At 35.9% G+C, this 23,735-nt stretch overlaps 2 pseudogenes; both read left to right on the top strand.

Annotated features, from left to right (window-relative positions):
* LOC144456522 (cytochrome P450 3A24-like) overlaps positions 1 to 16,610 on the top strand; it is a 44,787-nt pseudogene extending 28,177 nt beyond the window's left edge.
* Positions 16,611 to 22,530: 5,920 nt separating this feature from the next.
* Positions 22,531 to 23,464, top strand: LOC110201908 (UDP-glucuronosyltransferase 2A2 pseudogene; annotated as a pseudogene).
* The last annotated feature ends 271 nt before the right edge of the window (positions 23,465 to 23,735 follow it).

Genomic DNA, 23,735 nt, shown 5'->3' with positions numbered 1-23,735 from the left:
TGTAGCTTTCTTGGGTTATTGGTTGTTTTGTTGTTCCAGGCTGCAAAGGAGATCTCATGCTGGGACGTACAAGTTTTTGATGTTCTCATTAGTCTTATCCAGGGCAAATCTGATCAGTTCCTTCCTCTTCACCTTCAGCAAGTGAGGTGTGAGCTTTGCAGGTTCCTGACCTATATTTGAGTGTGAGTAGCAATAGATTGCTGTTGGACTGAGCCACTATCATCCACTGGGAAAATTTTCCTGGTTCAGAGTGACAGAATCATAGGTTCCCCTCTGGGACTGAGATTCCTTTCATTATTCTTCTTCTGAGGGCTTCATATTGGTCTAGTAGGTAGAGCTGAGAACAAACTCTTTTCCTGGGATCTGATACTAGAATGTAAGTGGGAGTACACTGCCAAAGCACACAGGAAGTATATAGGCAAAATTATAAATAAAAAAACCTTTTATTCAAAAATAATCAGATTTTATAATTGGAGAAATATTAATTGTTCACAGGTAGGCAGGGCCAATATAATAAAAATGACAATTTTACCTAAAGTAATTTATATATTCAATGCCATTCCAATTAAATTACTAAAAATGTTTTACTAAATTAGAAAAAAATGATAACAAAAATAATTTGAGAGAACAAAAACTCAAGAATATCAAGAGAACTACTGAAAAATCTAAAGAAAAGAGATTTCGCAGATCTTAAACTATGTTGGAATGTAGCAATTATGAAAATTGTTTTTCTGGCTCTGAAACAGAAAGTAGATCAGTGAAACAGAGTAGATATGCAATTTACAGCCACAAATAGATATAGTAACCTTGTATTTGACATATATAAAGACTCAAGATTTTAGGATAAGAATTCAATATTTGGTAAAAATTGTAGGGAACACTGGATAGCAGTATGACAGCAACTGGGCATATATAATATATCATATATTTAAAAGACATAGCAAGTTGTGCATAATAGATTTTCACTTTCGTGTGCAAGCATCTTTTATTATACTATATTTAGGAAATTCTTGTTTTATTTCATAAATGAAAAATAAAATTAATTTAAAAAATTTAAAAAAAGAAAAATGTGAAGATAAGAGTGAGAATGATAGTGCACATAATCAGAAGAAGACAAAAGAATAGGGGCAAAGGTAAAGCTGTTAGTACCTTCTCCTATGTGGTCACTTTCCACTTCTTCTGTATTTATCTTCTAGGTCTTGGCTTATATATGTATGCATTTATGTAGTGTCCTCTCCCTATTTAAATATTATTGATGCCAGAGAATATTTTTGCATTTTTCTCTTCTCTCCAGTACATAGAATAGTGCCTGGCACATAGTAAGCCCTTAGCAAATGTTAGCTTATTACTTGGAATTAGAGAGTATTCACACTGTGGGGAAGAAAAGGTAGCCCTGGTTAAATAGGGAAGCCTAATCTTCTCTAACAGTTCAGGAAAAGGAAAAAAGAATACCAATCAGCAGTGCTTTGAATTTTGTCCCATGATTTTCCAAGCCATCATTCATTCATTCATTCACTCATTCATTAAAAAAATGCTTTTTTGACTTCTAGGTAAGTGATGAAAAGAATCAACTTATTTTTTTTTTTTTATTTCACCTAGCTACTGACCATTTTCACCTCTGGCTCATATGCCCTGCTAAGTTTGAACATAAGGACCAGTAGGCAAACCTGGCCAGATTACATTAAAATATAATTGGGACTTATGTAATACAATAAAAATACAATAGTATACAAGTAATGTTAATATGTGTTTCTCTAATTTCAATAAATGGCCCATAGGTATCATTTTAAATGATTTAGTGACCCTGGTTTGTATTGAATTTCACACTAGGGTTTAGAGGGTCACATTACGTCTTTGCTTGGAGAAGAAAGATGTGGTGCCAGTTCTGAGTCTTTTTTTTGCTTTCTCTCCTCAGCATTTTTGGGGCCTATAGCATGGATGTGATCACCAGCACTTCATTTGGTGTCAATATTGATTCCTTGAATAATCAGAATGATCCCTTTGTCAGAGAAATCAAGAAGTTAATTATATTCAGTTTTCTGGACCTAGTCACACTCAAAAATTCAGTGTCCCTGACATTCCAGAAGATAACTCAGTACATTGGTTCATTGATTTAGAGATGGACAAAACCTTAGAAGCCATTACATATAACCCCTTTATTTAACAGAGGATTAAGCTGATGCATAGAGAGATTACAATACAACCTGAGGAATTCTGGAGATTCAACTCGTTAATTGCTAACTAACTGTGCTACTAATACTTGTGTGACCATACTAGAGAGTGGGCACTTTCAGAGAGAAATTGTCCTAAATTCTCAAGGGAATGCTTTGCTGCTCAGTCATAGTTAGCTTTGCAATTAATATAGAAGACCATGGATAGGCACAAGACATCTGATTTTGGAGAGAGATTCCATTCTACTGCTGAGCTTTTCATTGACCCCCAGATAATTGGAGGCCTCAAAAAGAAAGTGAGTAAGCAGTAAAATTGTACCTCTGGTACCATCTCCCCATTTACATTGCAAATAAAGGTGATAACATCTCTCATAAAATTCTACAGTTTCACGAATATTTTTTGTTTTTTCCTCAGCATTCTTTCCATTCCTTGCTCCTTTGTTCAAAAAATTGGACATGAGTCTAAAAAGAAGCAATAGATTTCTTATCAAAGTCAATTAAAAAAATAAAGGAAGAATGAAAGAAAAATTCACAGAAGGCAAGTAATTCTGCCCAGTTTTCAGAATAAGAAAATGTGTACATTGTACATTGTTGTATTTTTTCTCTTGAAAGTAGAGCAAATAATAATTGTATTCCATTTTACTTGATGTTCATCTTTGTTCACGATAATTTTTATTCAATTCCAAGGGTCAGATTTTTTCGAGGGCTTACTATAACCCGAAGAAGGATCATGTCATGGCCTCTCAGTTCATTTCCAGTTCTAACTCTATGTTCTTATTATTTAATATTTGTTAGACTTAGTAATCTATGTTTGTGGGAGTACAAAGAGTAAAAAGACACTGTCCCAGCTCTCAGTTAATTTCCAACGGCATAGTTGGGATGAGACACATACCCAATATTACATAGCAAATTAGCATATGGTGTGTAGCAGGAACACAAGGAAGAATAAAAAACCTTTCTCCTTTATTTATACGCACTCAAAAGAAGCCTTGCTAACAATACCAAATGCTATATAAGAATGGGCACAAAAATTATAATTTGTGCCAGTAATGTAGTATGCAAATTCTCAATGTGGGCTCTTGGCCTAAATTTGGAACATTTTTCATTTTCCCACAAAGCTCCTATTCTGAGCCTTTTCCTGGAAAAACTATAATGCTTAATTCTTGAAGACAAGGCCAGAAAGTAAAACATAATGTTGATGCTTAGAAGCTACAGAATCTTTAAACACAGTAATGTCGGATCATTGCATGTTTGCTGACCTAGGATCTATCTATCTGAGTTTGAAGAGTTATGTGCATTGGTTGACCACAGTGAAATAAATTTCTTTGCCTATAGTGATCCTGGATAATCATCCACGAAGTTATTGTAAGATTATGTTTAGTGGTATCCACATCAATCTTATTATAAACCATTGAAGCATTATCTTTCTCTCTTTTCAGTCTGACTTAAAAGAATTCATTTCCTGAAATTCTTAACATGTTCTTTTTAGTTTTTTCATGGTCTGATTCCATTCCATAACTCTGTACAGGTGACTGGGACAGAATCTTTTAAAGTTTTGGAATCTGATTCAAAGCCATTATTTTATTCTTTTGGGGTTCAGCCTCTTTGAACATCCAGGGTCCTTTATGAAACCACCCTGCGTGGAATTCTGCCACGGAACTGAAGCCACAATGTCTCTAATCATTTAGATCCTCATTTTTCTATCCTGAGTAGAGATATTAATTTGTTGTGTTTGTAGCTAATTTCTGTTCCCTCCAGTGTTTTCTCAGCATTAGTGGTTTCCATTATTTTTCCAGCACCAAGTAGATTTCCTTCAGCTGATGATGGATTCTCAGACTTCTAACAATTCAGAGAAGCATTTTCACAAAGGTAACTTGGGTGGTCACATGAGGGTGGTCACAAATTGGAATCTTGAAGACATTGTCTGTGAAAGTATGAAAACATTTCCAAATTGCTTAGAGGACATACTAAATGGCAATAACAGCAATAACTCCAATGATCAGGTTGTTACAGGATTTTAAGATCTGCAGAGCACTTTATATACATTTCTTCACTTGATCTTCATAATAACTCATTCTACTTGCTGTCATTCTTATTTCTGTATCAGAAATGAGGAATCAAAGGCTGAGCAAGTTTAAGGACTTCCACAGGATCACAAAAGTTTGAAATAGGATTTGAACTCAGATCTGACTTACCTCTAAATCCAACACTTTACGGTATCACCTAGACACCTCAGAAAGATGACTGATATCTGCAGGATGAGCTAAAGGGAGACAGTTTTAAAATTATATTTGAATTTGTGATGGCCAACTTGGTCTGAAGCTTGGAGATAATATGAATCTTTTTTTCATCTATACTGTGGACAACAACAAGGCTTAGTGAGGTGGGAGAAACACAACTTTTTCAAGAGAGAAAATCCTCTTATTCTCTCTGTGCTACTAAGTACTTGTGTGACCCTGCATACATCACTTCATTTGGCTAGATTTGCTTGTCATAGGTAAAATCAGAGCATTTACCCAGATGATCATTTAATTATCTTCTCACTCTAAATGCTATACTTTTACCCTATTCCCTGGCCCAGACCATGTTTCTTTGTGTTCATCTAGTTGGATAGCTAGGTGGCACAGAAGATAGAATGGCAGGCCTGGAGTTGGAAAGACTCATCTTCATGAGTTCAAATCCACTCTCAGACACTTCCTGACTGTGTGGCCCTGGACAAATTACTTAACCCTGTTTGCCTCAGTTTCATCATCTACAAAATGAACTGGAGAAGGAAATCCCAAACCACTCCAGTGTCTTTGCAAAGAAAAACCAACTTGGGGGCACAAAGACTCTGGCATGAATGAAACAATTGAACAGCAGCAACACAGGAAAGAAAAAAGAGACTACATGTTTTTCTTGCAATGTAAACCTTGTGGGCAAACTTCTCAAATTACATTTTAATTATCACAATTCTCATTTAACCATAAGTGGAATATTGAGTCTCCTATGCTGTATGTAAGCATTCTTACCAGAAATCAACGTGAGGGAGGAAGCATATTTTAAATGAAGAGGGAACTGTGGTTGGGAATCAGAAGGCCAGGTTCTAGTCTCAGCTTCAGCCACTTATTAGTTCAGTGACTTTGGAACAGTCATCTTACCACTCTGCAGCTCGGTTGCCTTATCTAAAGAATGGCGAGAAGCATTCTTTCACTAGCAATTTCACAGGCTTGTTATGGTGGTCAAATGAAGCAACGTAGATAAATTTAAGCACTAGGCACTGTGAAAATGTAATCAATGTTTATTGTTACCTTCTGGATATCTGCCCTTCATGTATCTTATCAAAGAATGCAGTGAGGTACAAAACAGCATGGTTTTTGAAGTCTGAGGACCTTGGTTCAAATCCTAATTCTCTCATCTATGAGACTTTGGGAAAGTCACTTAACCTCTTCAGGCCTCAGTTTACTGAACCGACAAGTCAGGATGCTGGACTACATGGCTCTTGAGATCCCTTCCAGTTCTAGATTTGTGATCTCCCTTCAAACATCTCCCCTCCATATTGGCTTCACTCCATACACAGCCACACTACTACAAGTACTTATCGCCTCTCTTCTGGCCTATTGTTAGAGCCTTCTAATGTGTCTGTCCTATTTCAAATTGTGCTTGAATGAATGGAGAATTCCCTGAAATCAAATACCACTTGTATTACGCTTTGAAAAACAACTACGAGTGAGGCAAATACACGGAAAGAATAGAGCAGTTATAGGAGAAAAAAGGTTGAGCAACCCTGGTTAGACTTAACCCCTTTCTTTGTGATGCTAGATTTTGGTGGAAAACTCCTATCATATGAATGAATGAATTTCATATCATTTCTAGGTATTTTGGAGAGTCAGGTAGATGTCCTTCCTAAATTCTTATGATATGCCTGAATGATATAACAATGGTATGATGACTTTGTCTGAATGTCTCCCTTGTCTCTATTTCAGATCTGAGTGATGAGAAATCCTGGCCCAATCCATTAACTTTATTTTTGGTGGCTATGAAACCACCAGCTCAGTTCTTTCCTTCCTTTTTTACAACCTGGCCACCCACCCTGAGATCCAGCAGAAACTTCAGGAGGAGATGGATGCAGGGTTACCCAACAAGTGAGAGGATGAGAGGAACAGAGCTATTCACCCCCCCCAACTTACTTCCTATTCATCCACTTGCCTCATCTCCTAGTAGAAGCTTTGGCCAAACCCCTTTGCTGCTGAGCGTTTGCCTATAATTGAGGTATGGCCTTAACTTGTCAGGAACTGACAAGGAAAAGATATATTTAGAAAGTACAGATTTAGATGATGTTCTGCTTGCAGAGAAGGAAATATCTCAGGGACTAGTCCCAAACCTTGGAAAAATGCTGAAAAAGCTCACTTGTCCACTATTTATTCAGCCACTTCATAGCCCTTCTTCCATTTCTGGTATTCATTTCTTATCTCTTCTGATATTCAGTATCTATGTAACTTTAGGACTCCTCTCTACTCCTCACTTAATCTCTTTCTCCTTCCCTCCTTTCATATTCTATTTTCTTGTCCCTCCCTTGTCCTCCCCTTCCTTACTCTCCTCTCATCTCCTCTTCTCAGATTCTTGTTCAGTCTCTGATGTGACTGATAACAAGAGTTTTACACTCTTCCTGATGTCAGAAGACAAAAGGTCATATGAATGGACATTGGAGTTTGTCTTTACTAAGGAACCTCTTTTTGATGCACCAGGATCACCTGGCTCCATCCCTCTTTTACCAAGTAGGATAATTACCATTATGTGAATACTTAAATAGTCCTTTCCCTATGAAGTTAAGGGATACCTCTGAAAATATATTAAAATGACACTCAGGAGGAAAGAATGAGTTACCGAGCTAGAATTGCAGTGGTAGGAAGGAAGAGGAGATAAAGTTATAAAAGTATCTCTTTAGATCTCATTGACCACTTAGCAAACCAAACCTGAGCCTTTATAATGGCAATGAATAATTCTCCAAAACACCCTCCAAGCCCTATAGTATTCTGTAATCTATATGGAAGTAAAAACAGGATGACTTGATCAGAGATGCTCTTCTAAATACATAACTCTTTCTGTTATCTGTTGTGAAGGATACTGGGAAAGCCTTTCTGCCCCCACCCTCAGTATCTCTTCTAAATTCTACCAATGCAGATGCATCCTTTTGAGTCTTTTCTGTTGTGAATCCCCTTAAAGGTATAATAAATTAAACTGTAAGTAAGTACCCGAGTATATGAACATTACCAGATGCAAGACCAGACCATATCAACACTGATGGTGAACTGAGAATGAGGCTTCTAGAGTCTGGATAGAAGTTAGTTATCTTTGGAAGGATAAGCAGAGATGACTTGAAGTGGAAGCTGGGGAACACTGAAGACACAAACAGGCTCTTCTTGGGTTTCATGCTTATATAATGTAAATTCGACCGAGGTTAATTTTGGTCAACTATTCCACCCTAGGTTTCATGATTGGCCTGATGTGTTCTAAAAGACAACCCAGGGGGGCGGAGCCAAGATGGCAGAGTGAAAGCAGTGACTTGCTTGAACTGTCCTCCAACCCCTCCAAATACTCATAAAAAAAATGGCTCTAAACAAATTCTGAAGCAGCAGAACCCACAAAAAGACAGAGTGAAACCAATTTCCAGCCCAAGACAACCTGGATGATTGATCAGAAAGGTGTATCGCGACAGGCTGGGAGCACAGCACAGCAAACCTGGAGCAGGGCTCAGAGGACTGAATCTCGGGCAGATGTGGTGGTTTCCAGACTCCTCAATCCACCAATGCCAAAGTCAACTTAGAAGGTCAGTGGGAAAAGTCTGTTTCTGTTGGTGCTGATAAAGGAAGGTGGGGTTTCAGCTCCATTCCCCAAGAGCGTGGCCCTGGGGAGGCAGCTGCTTCCCAAGCTTCCAGCCCACAGACTGAGGAGGAATACAGTGGCTGATCTGAGAGGGACTGCAGGGATCTCTTTGCCAGTGCTGAGGGAGGAATCTCTTGCTTTGCCCCTGTTTGGATCTGAGTTGCAGTTCTGGGCGGCTGTGCTGGGGTGAGGAGGAGCTCTGGCATGGTAGAGCTTGGAGTGGCTGTGGAGACAAACCCTTCCTCACAGTTACAGGACAGAAAAGAATACTTGTGGTCACAGGCCAGGAAAGGAGTAAACACCTCGCCCCTTATCATACCACCTTGGAAGAACTGAAAATTTACAGGTCCCTACAAGTATCTCTGAAAACAGCTATACAAACCCCTGAAGCTTGGGACAATACATTCTCCACATGGAAGCAGACTCTTACCTTAACAAAGAGTTTAAAACTCAAGTAATTGGCTGGGATCATGAGCAAGCAGTGCAAAAAGAGTCAGACCATAGAATCTTACTTTGGTGAAAAAGAAGATCAAAATATACAACCAGAAGAAGACAACAAAGTCAAAGCTCCTACATCCAAAGCCTCCAAGAAAAATATGAATCAGTCCCAGGCCTTGGAAGAGCTCAAAAGGGATTTTGAGAAGCAAGTAAGGGAAGTAGAGGAAAAACTGAGAGTGATGCAAGAAAATCATGAAAAACAAGTCAACAGCCTGCTAAAGGAGACCCAAAAAAATACTGAAGAAAATAACACCTTAAAAAATAGCCTAACCCAAATGGCAAAAGAGGTCCAAAAAGCCAATGAGGAGAAGAATGCCCTAAAAAGCAAAATTGGCCAAATGGAAAAGGAAGTCCAAAAGCTTACTGAAGAAAATACTTCCTTAAAAATTAGAATAGAGCAATTGGAAGATAGTGACTTTATGAGAAATCACAACACAGTAGAACAAATCCAAAAGAATGAAAATTAGAAACAATGTGAAATATCTCATTGGAAAAACAACTGACCTGGAAAATAGATCCAGGAGAGAGAATTTAAAAATATTGGACTATCTGAAAGCCATGATCAAAAAAAGAGCCTAGACATCATCTTTCAAGAAATTATCAAGGAAAACTGCCCTGATATAGTAGAACCAGAGGGCAAAATAGAAATTGAAAGAATCCACAGATCTCCTCCTGAAAGAGATCCCCAAAGGAAAACTCCTAGGAATATTATAGCCAAATTCCAGAGTTCCCAGGTCAAGGAGAAAATATTACGAGCTGCCAGAAGGAAACAGTTCAAGTACTGTGGAAACACAATCAGGATAACACAAGATTTAGCAGCTTCTACATTAAAGGACCACAGGGCATGGAATATAATATTCCGGAGGGCAAAGGAGATAGCATTACAACCAAGAATCACTTACCCAGCAAAACTGAGTATAATCCTTCAGGCGAAAAAATGCTAATTCAGTGAAATAGAGGACTTTCAAGCATTCTTGATGAAAAGACCAGAGCTGAATAGAAAATTTGACTTTCAAATATAGGACTCAAGTGGAACATGAAGAGGTAAACAGGAAAGAGAAATCATAAGAGACTTATTAAGATTGAACTGTTTACATTCCTGCATGGAAAGATGATGTTTATAACTCATGAGACCTTTGTCAGTATTGGGTAGTTGAAGGAAAAAAATTATATGTATGTATATGTAGATAGATGGATAGAGGGCACAGGGTGAGTTGAAGATTAAGGGGCTTATCTGGAGAATAAAATTAAGGGATAACAGAGGATTATACTCAGAGAAGAAGAAAGGGAAAGGTAGAATGGGGTAAACTATGTCATAAAAAAACAGAAAAGTCTCTTACAGTGGAGGGGAAATGGGGGAAGGTGAGAGAGAATGAGTGAATCTTATTCTCATAGGATTTGGCTTAAGGAGGCAATAACAAACACATTCAATTAGGTATGGAAATCTGTGTTATCCTACAGGAAAACAGGGGGAGAAGGGGACAAGAGAGCAGGAGCATGATAGATAGGAGGGCAGATTGGGAAAGGGGTAATCAGAAGTAAATACTTCTGAAGAGGGACAGGGTCAAAAGAAAGAATAGAATAAATGGGAAGGTAGGATAGGATTAAGGGAAATAGAGTTAGTTTTTCACAACATGTCTACTATGGAAGTGTTTTGCATAAGTGCACATGTACAACCTATATTGAGTTGCTTGCCTTTTCAATGAGGGTGGGTGGGGAGGGAGGAAGGGAGAAAATTTGAAACCTAAAGTTTTAAAAAATATGTTTAAAAAAAATGTTTTCACGTGCTACTGGGAAATAAGAAATACAGGAAATGGGGTACAGAAGTCTATCCTGCCCTACAGGAAAATAGAAGGGAAGGGGATAAGAGAAGGGGAGAGAGATAGAAGAGAGGACAGACTAGGGGAAGGGATATTCAGAATGCATGCCATCTTGGGGTGGGAGCAGGGGGGTGATGGGTTATAAATTTGGAATTCAAAAACTTGTGGGAGTGAATGTTGAAAGCTAAAAATAAATAAATTTATATTAAAAAAGTAAAAAAATTTAAAAAAAGGAAAAAAAAGACAACCCAGGAGAAGAGAAGAAAAATATTCATCTTAGCACAACTTCCTCCTATGGAGGTTCAAGAGTTTTGTCACAGGCTAAAAAGGGCTCAATTTATGAAAACATTTATATAGACGCAAATCTCAAATTGACAGATCTCAGAATTTTTGAGTCACTTCATTAGCATATTGACAACTAGAGAGACTCCCAATATTCCATAAGTTCATTACTAAAAATACATTTGTAGCTTTCTTACAGAAGGTATTACTGTAACCTATGTTGATCAAATACACACAGAGTTAGTATACACTCATTCTAAAATCCAAGTAAAGGTAGATGTGATATGTTACCATAGTACTTAGAACTTAGTGCTTAGAACCATTTTTTTCTCTTCTAGGAAGCAGTCACATATGATACTCTAGTACAGATGGAGTACCTAGACATGGTGATGCATGAAACTCTAAGGATGTTTCCTAAAGCTCTCAGGACTGAAACAGTTGCTAAGAAAAGTGTCGAGATCAATGGAATGAAGATTCCTAAAGGCACAGTGGTGATGGTCCCAACCTTTATCCTTCATTGTAACCTAGAATACTGGCCAGAGCTGGAGGAGTTCTGCCCTGAAAGGTAAACTTTTTTTTTTTTAAATAAGAGAAAAGATTACTCAACATGATCAGTTGAGACAGTTTGTAGAGAACACTGAGTTGGGAGACAGGATCAGAGTTTCAATCCTACTTTTGTGTAGATTGATGATTCTGGGTCTGTAACTTAAACTCTTACAACAACACTGCATGATGCCTACAGTAGCTATTTCAGTAGCTTGGACATAGCCACTTTAAGCATTATTGTCTGTATTTTATAGATGAAGGAATTGAGGCTTATATACATTAAGTCACTTGTCATTAGCTTTACAGCTAAATAGTGTTAGAAGCTGGTTTTCAATACTGGTCTTTATTAGAGTTTCCACGTTGAAAAATCAGGGTTTAAACTGTGCCAACTGAGATCCCTTCCATCTTTAAAGTCTATAAATGTTAACTCTTTTAATTAGTTGTTATATAGATTGTCTATTCCAGGGTCAATGCAAACATACGTAATTATTTTCATTAATCATTATTTGTAGATATTTTTAAGCCTTTAGAAGTGATTAATTTTTTAGGGCATATCAGATAGAGGACATGTTGCTATATTCAGAGTCAGGAAGACTTGAATTCAAATTCCACCTCTGATGTGACTTAGGTATATGGCTAAGGGCACTAGTGAGCCCACTCTATACAGTGATTCTTTCAAATATTTTCATCCCTCCTCAAAGCTCCCATTGCTCCCCCTCCATCCACTTTTTTGGAAGGATATGCAGAGATGACAAGAAGTAGAAGCTAGAGAGCAATGAAGACACAGATAGGTTCTTCTTGGGTCTCAAGTGTATGTGAAGTAAATTTGACTAAGGTACTTTTTGCCTACTATTCTAGCTGAGAACCTTCCTTCATATTTTACCAGAAAAAAAAATGAGGCTGTTGACAGTGAACTCCTTCTTTCCCCCTCTCCCTCATCTCTCATCACTATGATGCCTTCTGCTATTAGCCCCTCCATTACATCTGTATTATGTGATGAAGTAACCTTATTCCTTACCAAGGCTAATTCTTGTACTTGTTTAAGTGAGTCCATGTCTTCTAATAGATTGCCTCGTCTGTCATCCCCACTCTTATACTTGGTTTCATTCTGTCCCTGTTTACTGACTCATTTCCCACTGTCTACAAACATTCCCTTATGATTTCTACCCTGAGTAAACCCCTACTTGACCCTTCCCTCCCTGCTTTTTCCTATATTCCTCTATCCTATGTAACTAACCTCCTCAAACAGTTTGCAGCAAACATGGTTAAATGACTTGTCCATAGTCACACAAGTACTAAGTATCTGAGGTCAGATTTTAATTCAGGTCTTTGTAACTCCAGGCCTATCTCTCTATCTGCTTTGCCACTCAGCAGTCTCCAAAACCTCCAAATCTTTGTTCTAAATGGCATGCTATTTCTTTAATCCCTTTTATTTTCTTTCTTCTTCTTATGTAAATTTATTTTATTTTTAGTTTTTAACATTCACTTCTATAAGATTTTGTGTTCCAATTTTTCCCAATCTCTCCCATTCCCTCACCCAATGATGGTGTGTAAATTGATATAGACTCAAAATATACATTCATATAAAACCTATTTTCACATTAGTAATATTGTAAAGAAGAATGAGAACTAATGAGTGAAACCACAAGAAAGAAGAAACAAGAGAGAGAGAGAGAGAGAGAGAGAGGGAGGGAGGGAGGGAGCGCGCAAATAATATTATTTGTTATGCTTTCAGATTCTCCAGTCCTTTTTTTTGGATATGGACAGCATTTTCCATCATGAGTCTTTTGGAGTTGCCTTAGGTCCCTGCATTGTTAAGAAAAGATAAGTCTATGAAAGTTAGTCATCACACAATGTGAATGTTACTGTGTATAATATTCTTCTGGTTCTTCTCATTTCACTCAGAATCAGTTCATAAAAGTCTTTTCATGGTTTTCTGAAGTCTGCCTGCTCCTCATTTCTTATGGCACAAGAGTATTCCATTACATTCATATACCACAACTAATTCAGCCATTCCCCAACTGTTGGGCATCCCCTCAATTTCCACTTCTTTGCCATCACAAAAAAGAGCTGCTACAAATATTTCTTACATGTTGGTCCTTTTCCCATTTGTTTGATGTCTTTGGGATACAGATCTAGAAGTGGTACTGCTGGGTCAAAAAATATGCACAGTTTTATAGCCCTTTGTGCATAGTTACAGATTACCATCTGGAATGGTTGGATCAGTTCACAACTCCACCAATAATGCATTAGTGTTCCAATTTTCCCACATGTTCTTCAGGATTTATCATTTCCTGTTTTATCATGTTAACCAATATGATAGGTATGATGTGGTGCTTCAGAGATGTTTTGATTTGCATTTCTCTAATCAATAGAGATTTAAAGCATTTTCTCATATGGCTATAGCTAGCTTTAATTTCTTCCTTTGAAAACTGTCTGTTCATATACTTTGACCATTTATCAATTGAGGAATGACTTGTATTCTTATATTTGACTCAGTTGTCTCTATATTTTAGAAATGAGACCTTTATCATATGCACTGTCTATAAAAATTGTTTCCCAGATTTCTGCTTCCCTCCTATTCTTGGTTGCATTGGCTTTGTGTAAAAACTTTTCAATTTAATGTAATCAAAATTATCCATATCATAATGTTCTCTATCTCTTGTTTATTCTTAAATTCTTCCATTCTCCATAAATCTGACAGGTAAACTATTCCTTCCTCTCCCAGTTTGCTTATGGTATCAGTCTTTACCTCCAAATACTGTGCCCATTTTGACTTTATTTTTGTATACTGTGTAAGATCTTGGCATATGTTTAGTTTCTGCCACACTATTTTCCAATTTTCCCAGCAGTTTTTTTTTTATCAAATACTGAGCTCTTATCCCAAAAGCTGGAGTCTTAGAGTTTATCAAACAGTAGATTACTAAAATCATTGACTACTGTGTTTTGTCTACCTAACTTATTCCACTGATCCACCATTCTATTGTTTTAGCCAGTACCAAATTGTTTTGATAATTGATGCTTTATAATTCAATTTAATATCTGGCCTGGCTAGGCCATTTTCCCTTGCATTTCTTTTCACTGATTCCCTTGATATTATGGACCTTTTGTTCTTCCAGATGAATTTTGTTACTATTTTTGCCTAGCTCTACAAAATAATTTTTGGCAGTTTGATTGGTATGGCACTCAACAAGTAAATTAATTTAGGTCAAATTGTCATGTTACATTTTAAATGACAATTTGGAATTGTCATTTATTAGCTCAGCCTACCCACAAGCAAATGTTTTGTTTTCCAATTATTTAAATCTGGCTTTTTTGTGTGTGAAAAGTGTTTTGTAATTGTGCTTATATAGTTTCTGGGTTTATCTTGGCAGAGAGACTGCCAAATACTTTATCTTAACTTCAATATGATCAACACCAAGTTCATTATCATTCCTTATAATCCCCCTGCCCACCTTTCCTATTTCTGGCAACATCATACTCCCAGTCCCTTGGATTCATGACCTCAGAATTATACTTTACTACTGACTATCTCTCTCTGCTACCCTCATACACAATCTGTTGCTAAGGCCTGTCAATTTTACCTCTGCAACATTTTTAAAAAATGTTCTCTTCTCTCCTCTGATGTGGCTCCCATTCCAGTGCAGGGCCTCATCTTCTCCCATTTGGATTATTATAATAGCCTGCTGGTGGGTCTATCTGCCTCAATTCTCTCCCCACATTAATTAAATCTCCATTTAGCCTTGAAAATAGGTTCCTAAAGCGCAGGCAGGATCATGTAACCTCCTTCTCTTTATACTGCAGTGGCTCCCAAGTGCCTCCGAGAGCAAATCCAAAATGCTCTATTTGGCATTCAAAACCCTTCGTACCCTAGCCCTCTAATATTTTTTCAGTCTTTTTCCACCTTACTTCTTGTCACTTACACTTTGATCCAGTTTCACTGAACACTTGGCTGTTCCACAAACAAGACACTCCTCCATCTCAACTCAAGCATGTTCTCTGGGTATTCTCCTTGTCTGGAATGCATACTCTTCTCTCTTCTGACTTCTGACCTCCCTCCTTGGCTTCCTTTTAGTCCCAACACAAATCCTACCTTCTACAGGAAGCTTTCCTCAACTCCTCTCAATTCCAGTGCCTTCCTTCTCTTAATTATTTCCTATTTATTCTGTATAAAACTTGCATTATATATATATATATATATATATATATATATATATATATATATATATATATATATATATATCTTTACATATTTACTGTCCCATTAGATTGTAAGCTCCTTGAGGATAAGGAATATCTTTTGCCTCTTTATATATCTTTTGAACTATGCACAGAGCTTGGCACATAGCAAGCACTGAGTAAATGTTTGTTAATTGATTGATTGGTTGATTGATGCATGTCTTAAAGAGTCAGATTCCTTGTTCTGACAAGTCTTGGATCTTCTTTTTTTCACTCATCTCTTTTCTCTTGCCATTTTGAAAAACTAGGTTCAGCAAGGAAAACAAAGAGAGCATGAACCCTTATGTGTACCTGCCCTTTCGTGCTGGTCCTCGAAACTGCATTGGGATGAGATTTGCACTTATGAATATGAAAGTTGCAACTTATCGACTCCTGCAGGAATTTTCCTTCGGAACTTGTAAAGAGAAACAGGTAAGGAGAGTCACACATCATTTGTTTTAATACCTAGGATGATATTTTATTGAGTTTATTTTAATTTCAATGTAGAGAAATGGCCTATGCCATGTGGACAAATTTAATTCAACACAGTTTGGCTATTTTTTTTTGTAGGCTAATAAAAAGTTAACTTACCCTTATTAAGATGGAAAAATACAGAAAGCCAAGAGTGAAACAATTAATGCATTGTTGGCTACATAATTAATTTAACTCTAATAACTGTCACAGTAATATAAAATTCTTGGTTGAAAACATAATTTTTGAAGACCAATATATATAGCAGCCCCTTTTTAGCTCCTTTGTTTTATGAGAAAAAATATGCAGTATTAAAGGTGATGGGGGTGAATAAAATCTTTTAATTTCAGCAGGATTCTTAATTCTGTGTTACAACAGACTAGCATTAATAAACCCCTGAGTATATAATTAATATATGCTCATCATATTTTGTGACAGTCTCTGAGGTCAAGCCTAGGTAGAGTCTCTGTTAAAATCGTATCAATTCAACATTCTTTTATATGACATTCTAGCTAGTTTGTCTTCATTTCTATAATCTTCTTTTCCATAAGATATCATTAACATTTATAACTGCTTCTCTTTCTCTCTATTGTTTGGTACTGGTGTTTTATTAAACTCTAATTATTTTTCTTAATTGTTGCAGGTTCCTCTGAAAGTGAGCAAGGAGCCAATCTTTTCACCAGCTGTACCCATTGTCCTGCAGGCTGTACCAAGGACCAAGAAGGCAAACCAACACTAGAAATTCTCCTTCTCATTCTACTCACCCATATCTACAATCATGCTCCTGATCTCTTTCCGAAGACGCAGAATCCTCAGATTTCAAAAGTAACTTAATTTATCTTATAAACCAAACAAAGAAAAAGATATGAGTTGTGTTTTTTCTTTTTTTAACCACAAGAGAAGAGTACTTAGATTTTTCAGATGGTCTTTTGGACATCTCCAAGTCTGAGGACTGTTGGATAATGTTCAGTGATGTCAAATGTCACATACACTGACCAGCAGATCATATTCCAAAATAAATGACCTCTAACAGATTAATTCCACTTTATATTACTAGACTACAGTGGTTCAGTGGATGAAAATAGAGAAAACCATGAATTGAGTGTCGGCTCATTATTTTTATAAACAAGAGACCCTGGCAATTATAATTATAGTGAATGTAATAACATTGTGGATTTATTGCTTGTTTTAAATATTCTGCATTCAATGGAAGCATACTTTTTTTTTTACTTTCTGGTTTTTGTTTTCATTTTTTCCCTCTAAGCCTGTATCTTCTTTCATAACACAACTACTATAGTAGTGTATTTTGTATGAGTGAACATGTATAACCTATAGGAAATTGCTTTTTTGTGAGGTGAGAGGAAGATGCCGCTCCATTGCCTCCCTGACCAGACCTCTGACCATTCTTCAGTCTCCCCTGTGTAGTAGGTATTTGAGCTTGCCTGGTTAGTGTGTGTGTATCCTTTCTTTCCTTATTACCCCTTTTCTTTATTTTGATTATTACTTATTATATTGAATCTTATTGTTATCTTTATTTGTGTGTGTGTGATTCACCTTAATCATTACTAATCATTGTAAAATAAATGTGATAATTTGTTAAGTTTATATTGAGTATGTGTCATTATATCTTGAGATCTGAACCTAAAGTGAAAGTACTGTGCAGTCTGTAATCCTTTCGATTACATCACTAAAATGGGCTTAGAAGGAAATGGCAATCAGTTCCAGTACCCTCACCCAAACCCCTCCCTAAGGAGTAAGTCAGAAGAGTTGAACACAACTGTAAGAGCTCAACAACAAAAAAAGGTGAAATCAATATTGCTGTCAAATATGTGGACCCTTATGTTTTATGAACATTGGTAAGTTGTTTAACTCCCTCTTGCCTCAATTTTACTTTCTATAAAATGGAGAGAGTACTTGTTCTATTCTAACTTTTAAGGTTATTATGAGGAAAGTACATTTTAAGCTTTAAAGTGCTAAATAAATCTGAGCTGTTATGATGCTCAGAATAATGTATCCTCCACGTCCATGGAAAACTGATAAAAAAAAAAGGCTGCTATATACACAACCCTTGAAATCTACTTGCTTGTTTGTACATTGATTACAGATTCACTATTCTCACAACTGGGAATGATCATCTATCATTTCTTTACCAAATAATGACATTCTGCTAGGTTTACCTTAAGTCCTTTTTTATTCACTGAAGCCCCAGTGGTCCTGGGCTTTGATAGAACTCATATGGTCTTACATCCATTTGATGTGCACTGCCTTTACTTTTTAGTTAATTATCAACTTATACATATCTTATTTCCAGAAGGATTCTATAAGCTCCATGTATTACTCTTCATTTAAATCCTCCACTCTTTCTAGCTTAACATCATATTCTTAGTTGGCTTTCAAAAATTGTCACTGATTGATAAATACAAATGCCCCATTACTGCTGGAAACATAATGAAAATAAATAAAAATCAAATACATGCTATGATCATGGTGGGACACTGATTCTGACACTGTAAAAAGAGGTTAGATAGTACATTGTCTTTCTGTGGTTCTCAATTAGTCAAACTATCTCAATATTGGTGAATTTGTTAAGCAGTTATTAATAAATGAGAATTCCACTTTATTAGAGAAGTGGAAATCAAGAGACAGAGTAAAGCTGGAGATGTGGCATCAAAAAGATACTTAGCAATAAAGATATTAACAATCAGTGGCAAAGAATTAGAAATTGTGGGAATGCCCATCAACTGTGGAATGGCTGAACAAGTTTTACAATATTAATGTAATGGAATACTATCGTGTATAAAAAATGATAAGCAAGGAAATTTCAGAAAAACCTGGAAAGATTTGCATGAACTGATGCTGGGTGAAGTGAGCAGAACCAGGAGAATATGGTACAAATTAGCAGTAACATTGTGAAACAATTAGTTATGAGTGACTTAACTCTTCTCAGCAATACAATGACCCAAGACAATTCCAAAAGACTCACAATAGAAAATGCTATCCACAACTAGAGAAAGAAGTGTGGAGTCTGAATTCACATTGAAGTATACTATTTTCACTTTAAAAAAGTTTTTGTGTGGTTTTTCCATTTTGTTCTGTTTCTTCTTTCAAAAGATCACTAATGTGAAAACTTTTACCATGATTGCACATGTATAACCTATTTCAAATTGCTGCCTTGGTGAGGGGTGAGGGAGAAAAATTTGGAATTCAAAATCTTATAAAAATGAATGTTGGAACATGGAAAATAAATAAATAAGTGATTAGAAAGGAAATTAATAATTAAGAAAACAAGCAAATTTTATTTTAAAAAGACCCCAAAACATGATTATATCAGTAGATAAAGAAAAGCCCTTGACCATATGTGATACTCATTTTGGTCATAAAACAGCAAGCTTAAAGGAGATATGCATTGAAAGGTCATTTTTTCATATTTTAACATCCACATACATAAAGCTACAACTTAAGATTATTTTTAGGGGATAAATACTAAAACTTTCCTAAAATTCGATAACTAAAACAACAATGTTTATTATTACTTAAGTAATTTTAATTATTCCACCAATACACATAAGAAAAGATGAACAAAATTAAAGGTTGAACATTGGCAAAGAGAACATGACATTATTCTCATTTTCAGATTTCATTGTGGCTCACTTAAACAATCTCAGAGCATCAGGCAGGAAACTAATTCAGATATTGCCTTCATTAAAACTATAGTTTACTAAATGAATCCACAAAAAATCATTATAATTTCTACTATAATTACAAAAATCAGGAGGAAATAAGAGCAGGAAATTCACTCAAAATCTTTCTAAAATGCTAAAAAAAACCTTGAAATCTAACTACAAAAACGTAGTCTAGACTTATGTAAATATAATTGTAGCCTTGTCTATGTCAACTGAGGAAAAGTAAAGTAGAGCCAAGAAAACAATATACACACTAACCATAACAATGAAAACAAAAGAACAATGACACCAAAATTCAAAAGTAAACATGACAAAAGCATAAAGATCAAATGTGACTTGTATGAAGAAATATGGAAAATGCTCCCAAGCTACCTCTCAGTAGATGTAGGAAGTCCACAGATGTTAGACATTGCACATGTTGCTCGACTTTTTCAACATATTGATCAGTTGTATGAAAATTTTTTTTCACTCCAAAAAATACAATTTGGCATATGAGATGGCTTCGGGGGAGTGGTAAATTTAGTTATAGTTGGGATCCCGTGGTGATGTAGGAGACAGGAAATATCAATAAAATTATAAAAAAATTTCAAAAAACAATTAAACTCAAAAATAAAAATCCTGAAAATCAAAGGCAAGTTTAAAAAATTTGAAAGTTCAAAAGTTCAATTAACAAGTAAAACTAAAAATTGTTTTTTAACTCAATGGATTTTAAAAAGAAAGAAGAAAACTAAATTGCATGTATCAAAAGTGAAAAAAGTAACTTCACAAATAATGCAGGGGAAAAAAACCATTTATAATGGCTTATTTCAGCCAAGTATATGACAATACAACTTAAAATCTAAATGAAATAGAAGAATATTTTAAAAACATGAGCGTCCTAATTAACAGAAGAGGAAATAAAGAATTCATCTTAGAAAAAGAAATTGAACAAGTCTAAAATGAATTCCTTAAGGAAAAAAAAACTGTGCTGAACTAGATGGATTTACAACAAAATTCAACCAAAAAATTCAAAAACATTTATTTTTGTAAATAAAGTTGTTCACTCCCAGGGCAGTGTGAATGGAAGAAAAAGATAAAGAGCAATTATTCCATATACTGTATACACTGTTTGAAAAATAGTAGAGATCTTACCAAATTCCTTCTCTGATGCAAATATTGTCTTGATACTTTCATCAGAGAGAGTCAAAACAGGGAAAGAAAACTATAGGCCAATTTTCCTCATGAATAATGATGAAAAACTTTTAAAGAAAATGCTATCAAAGAGATAATACATAATAATAATGATACATTATAAGTCAGTTGGAATTATGTCAGGAATGCAGAATAGGTGCCATATTAGAAAAAGTATAAAACTAATTGACAATAGTTATAATAAAGCCAACCAAAAGCATTTTTAAAATAAGACCTTGAATATGCACAAAACTCTCAATCAATACATACTTAACCAATAGACTGGGATTCTTTACTATTGGATATGCTAATATATTAAAAAAATTACATGCCCCAATTGCATATAATGAGGCTGTAAATCTAAGGGTTCCAATGACATGTCAACCAAGCCAAAGTGTTTTGTTAACATTACCAGAACCCCCAAAATAGCATTAGAAACTTCCTTTCTACAGATCTGTAGGTTGTTATATGTGCAAAAGAATTAAGAGGTGCTGAATTCCTTGACTATTGAAAAGCCATTGTGTAGTTAAAGAATGCCATTTTTTTCAAAATTCACATTCATTCCTGTTTTCCTCTTTCATGACCCTTATTTTTACCTATTCCATCCTCTCCTAAACTCAGACTGAAGAACAGTAATGCTGATAATCTCTCATGGGCTTCACATATGATACTAGTAGTATTTGTCTAAATAGGTGTTTATTCTTTGGATCTTCTCCAGTACTGTAGGTAGATATGTATTTTAAAACATTTCATGAAAATTTCATTTTTATAACAAGAGACAAAAAATTCAAATACTCTAAGCATTTGTTTATACATTAAGATAGCATCCCAACCACAAAGTAGGGTGCCCATAACTCACTGTTGTTCATGAAAAATAAAAGGCAAGAAAATTTAAAAAAAGAGAAAATATCAGCTGTCCAATTGAATTCTTGGCTTTCCTCTTTACATCATGTCATTTCAATAATTTATTTAAACATTCATAGCATACTCATTTTCTGCACAACAATAAGAAAATGTTTTGTCACATTAACACTGTGATACGATAAATATTAAAAAAAATTAAAACCCATCTGTCAACCAACATTCTTCTTCGTCGTGCATCATCATTTTTTACAGTTACTTAAATTAAATACACAAAGGTTTGTAACTGATTCACAGAAGTAGCAATCACAGATTGCAGAAATATGTACCACTGAAGGAAAAATTGCATCTTAATAATTTTATAATCCAATGTTTTCTTTGTATCTCTATCATTTACAGGCTTCTTTAAGTCTTGTTTTTTATTTTTTCTGTACAAATACATATTTTTGCTTCCTTCATTCTTGATGAGATTTTTCTGCAGTGACCTTACATGCGTACATAGCCACTTGTTGACCAATGTTTCCCATTGTTATGCCACCAGCAAAAAATAATGTACGTGGCAACCAAGAATGAACATAAAGAAAATCTGGAGATGTACATCTGAAGCTGGGTCACAGCATGGTGCCACCATGCTGAAGAAAAGATGTTTGCAATCACATCAGATGGAAAGAGTGTGATATTTCTCTGAATCTGAAGTAGGTTTAATGCTAATGCAAGAAACGTTCCAATCAAAAACATAACTATGCCACAAATCACCAAGTTCATACTCTGACTAGTGACAAAAGAAATGTATGACCCACACTTTGGGGGCACAGATGATGCTATCTCTCTCTCTGCCTTAGTTTCACATGTTCAATAACTTCTAAAAATCACAGTAGAGAGCCATATCCAAAACTGTGTGTTTCTTTCTTCATTTCAAGTTTGTCACCTCTTCGTCAGGAGATTTTTGATATGCAGGAATGGGATCAGTTTTACAGTGACGTGTTAGGGAGACCCACTATATTATGTGAAACTATGGGAAAAGCTGAGATGTGGCTGATTCGAACATACTGGGATTTTGAATTTCCTCGTCCATACTTGCCAAATTTTGAGTTTGTTGGAGGACTCCACTGTAAGCCTGCCAAGCCTCTTCCTGAGGAAATGGAAAAATTTGTCCACAACTCTGGGGAACATGGTATTGTGGTATTTTCTCTTGGGTCAATGGTCAAAAACCTGATTGCTTCAGCTCTTGCCCAGATTCCACAGAAGGTTGTATGGCGATACAAAGGAAAGACACTGGCCACCTTAGGTCCAAATACCAGAACCTATGACTGGATTCCCCAGAATGGTCTTCTGGGTTACCCCAAAACCAAGGCTTTTATCACTCATGGTGGAACCAATGGAATCTATGAAGCTATCTATCATGGAGTTCACATGATAGGTGTGCCCATGTTTGCTGATCAGCCTGATAACATCACTCACCTGAAAGCTTAAGGGGGCAGCTGTTGAAGTGAACTTTCATGACATGACGACTGCAGACAAGCTTAATGCTTTGAAGACAGTCATCAACAACCCTTCATACAAAGAGAATGATATGAGATTATCAAGAATTCACCATGACCAACCTGTGAAACCGTAGACCGAGCTGTCTTCTGGATAGAGTTTGTGATGCGTTACAAAGGTGCTAAGCACCTTAGACCTGCTGCCCCTTACCTGGTACCAGTACCATTCCTTGGATGTGATTGGCTTCCTACTTGCCTGTGTGGCAACTGTTGTCTTCATAGTCGCCAAAAGCTGCTTGTTTTGCTTCCGGAAGTTGGGTAAAAAAGGAAAGAAACAAAAGAGGGCATAATTTCTTCTGATACCTAAGGATGGAGGACAGAAGAGGTGAAGAAGGAGCCTGAAAGATCTCCACCTTAGTATAATTTAGTCTAGCTGCTATGAGATCTGAAACAAACTCCTCCTTTTCCCAATTCAACAATATTTATATAATTATTATTATGTGCAAAAACATTGTAGATAAGTCCTGAAAGAGATGAAAAGATAAATAAGATAGTCCTTGTCCTTGATGAGTTTGTAACCAATTTAGAAAGGTAAGACATGTACACAAATAATCAGAGTAGTGATCATAATACAATAAGAGATGTACCAAAAGAAGTACCTTAAGAGTT

This window comes from Phascolarctos cinereus, unplaced genomic scaffold (genome assembly GCF_003287225.1).
Source record: "Phascolarctos cinereus isolate Bilbo 61053 unplaced genomic scaffold, phaCin_HiC Scaffold_4;HRSCAF=312, whole genome shotgun sequence".
Lineage (NCBI taxonomy): Eukaryota > Metazoa > Chordata > Mammalia > Diprotodontia > Phascolarctidae > Phascolarctos > Phascolarctos cinereus.
The sequence above is the reverse complement of the archived record's forward strand: the minus strand, read 5'-3'. Positions and strand labels throughout refer to the sequence as shown.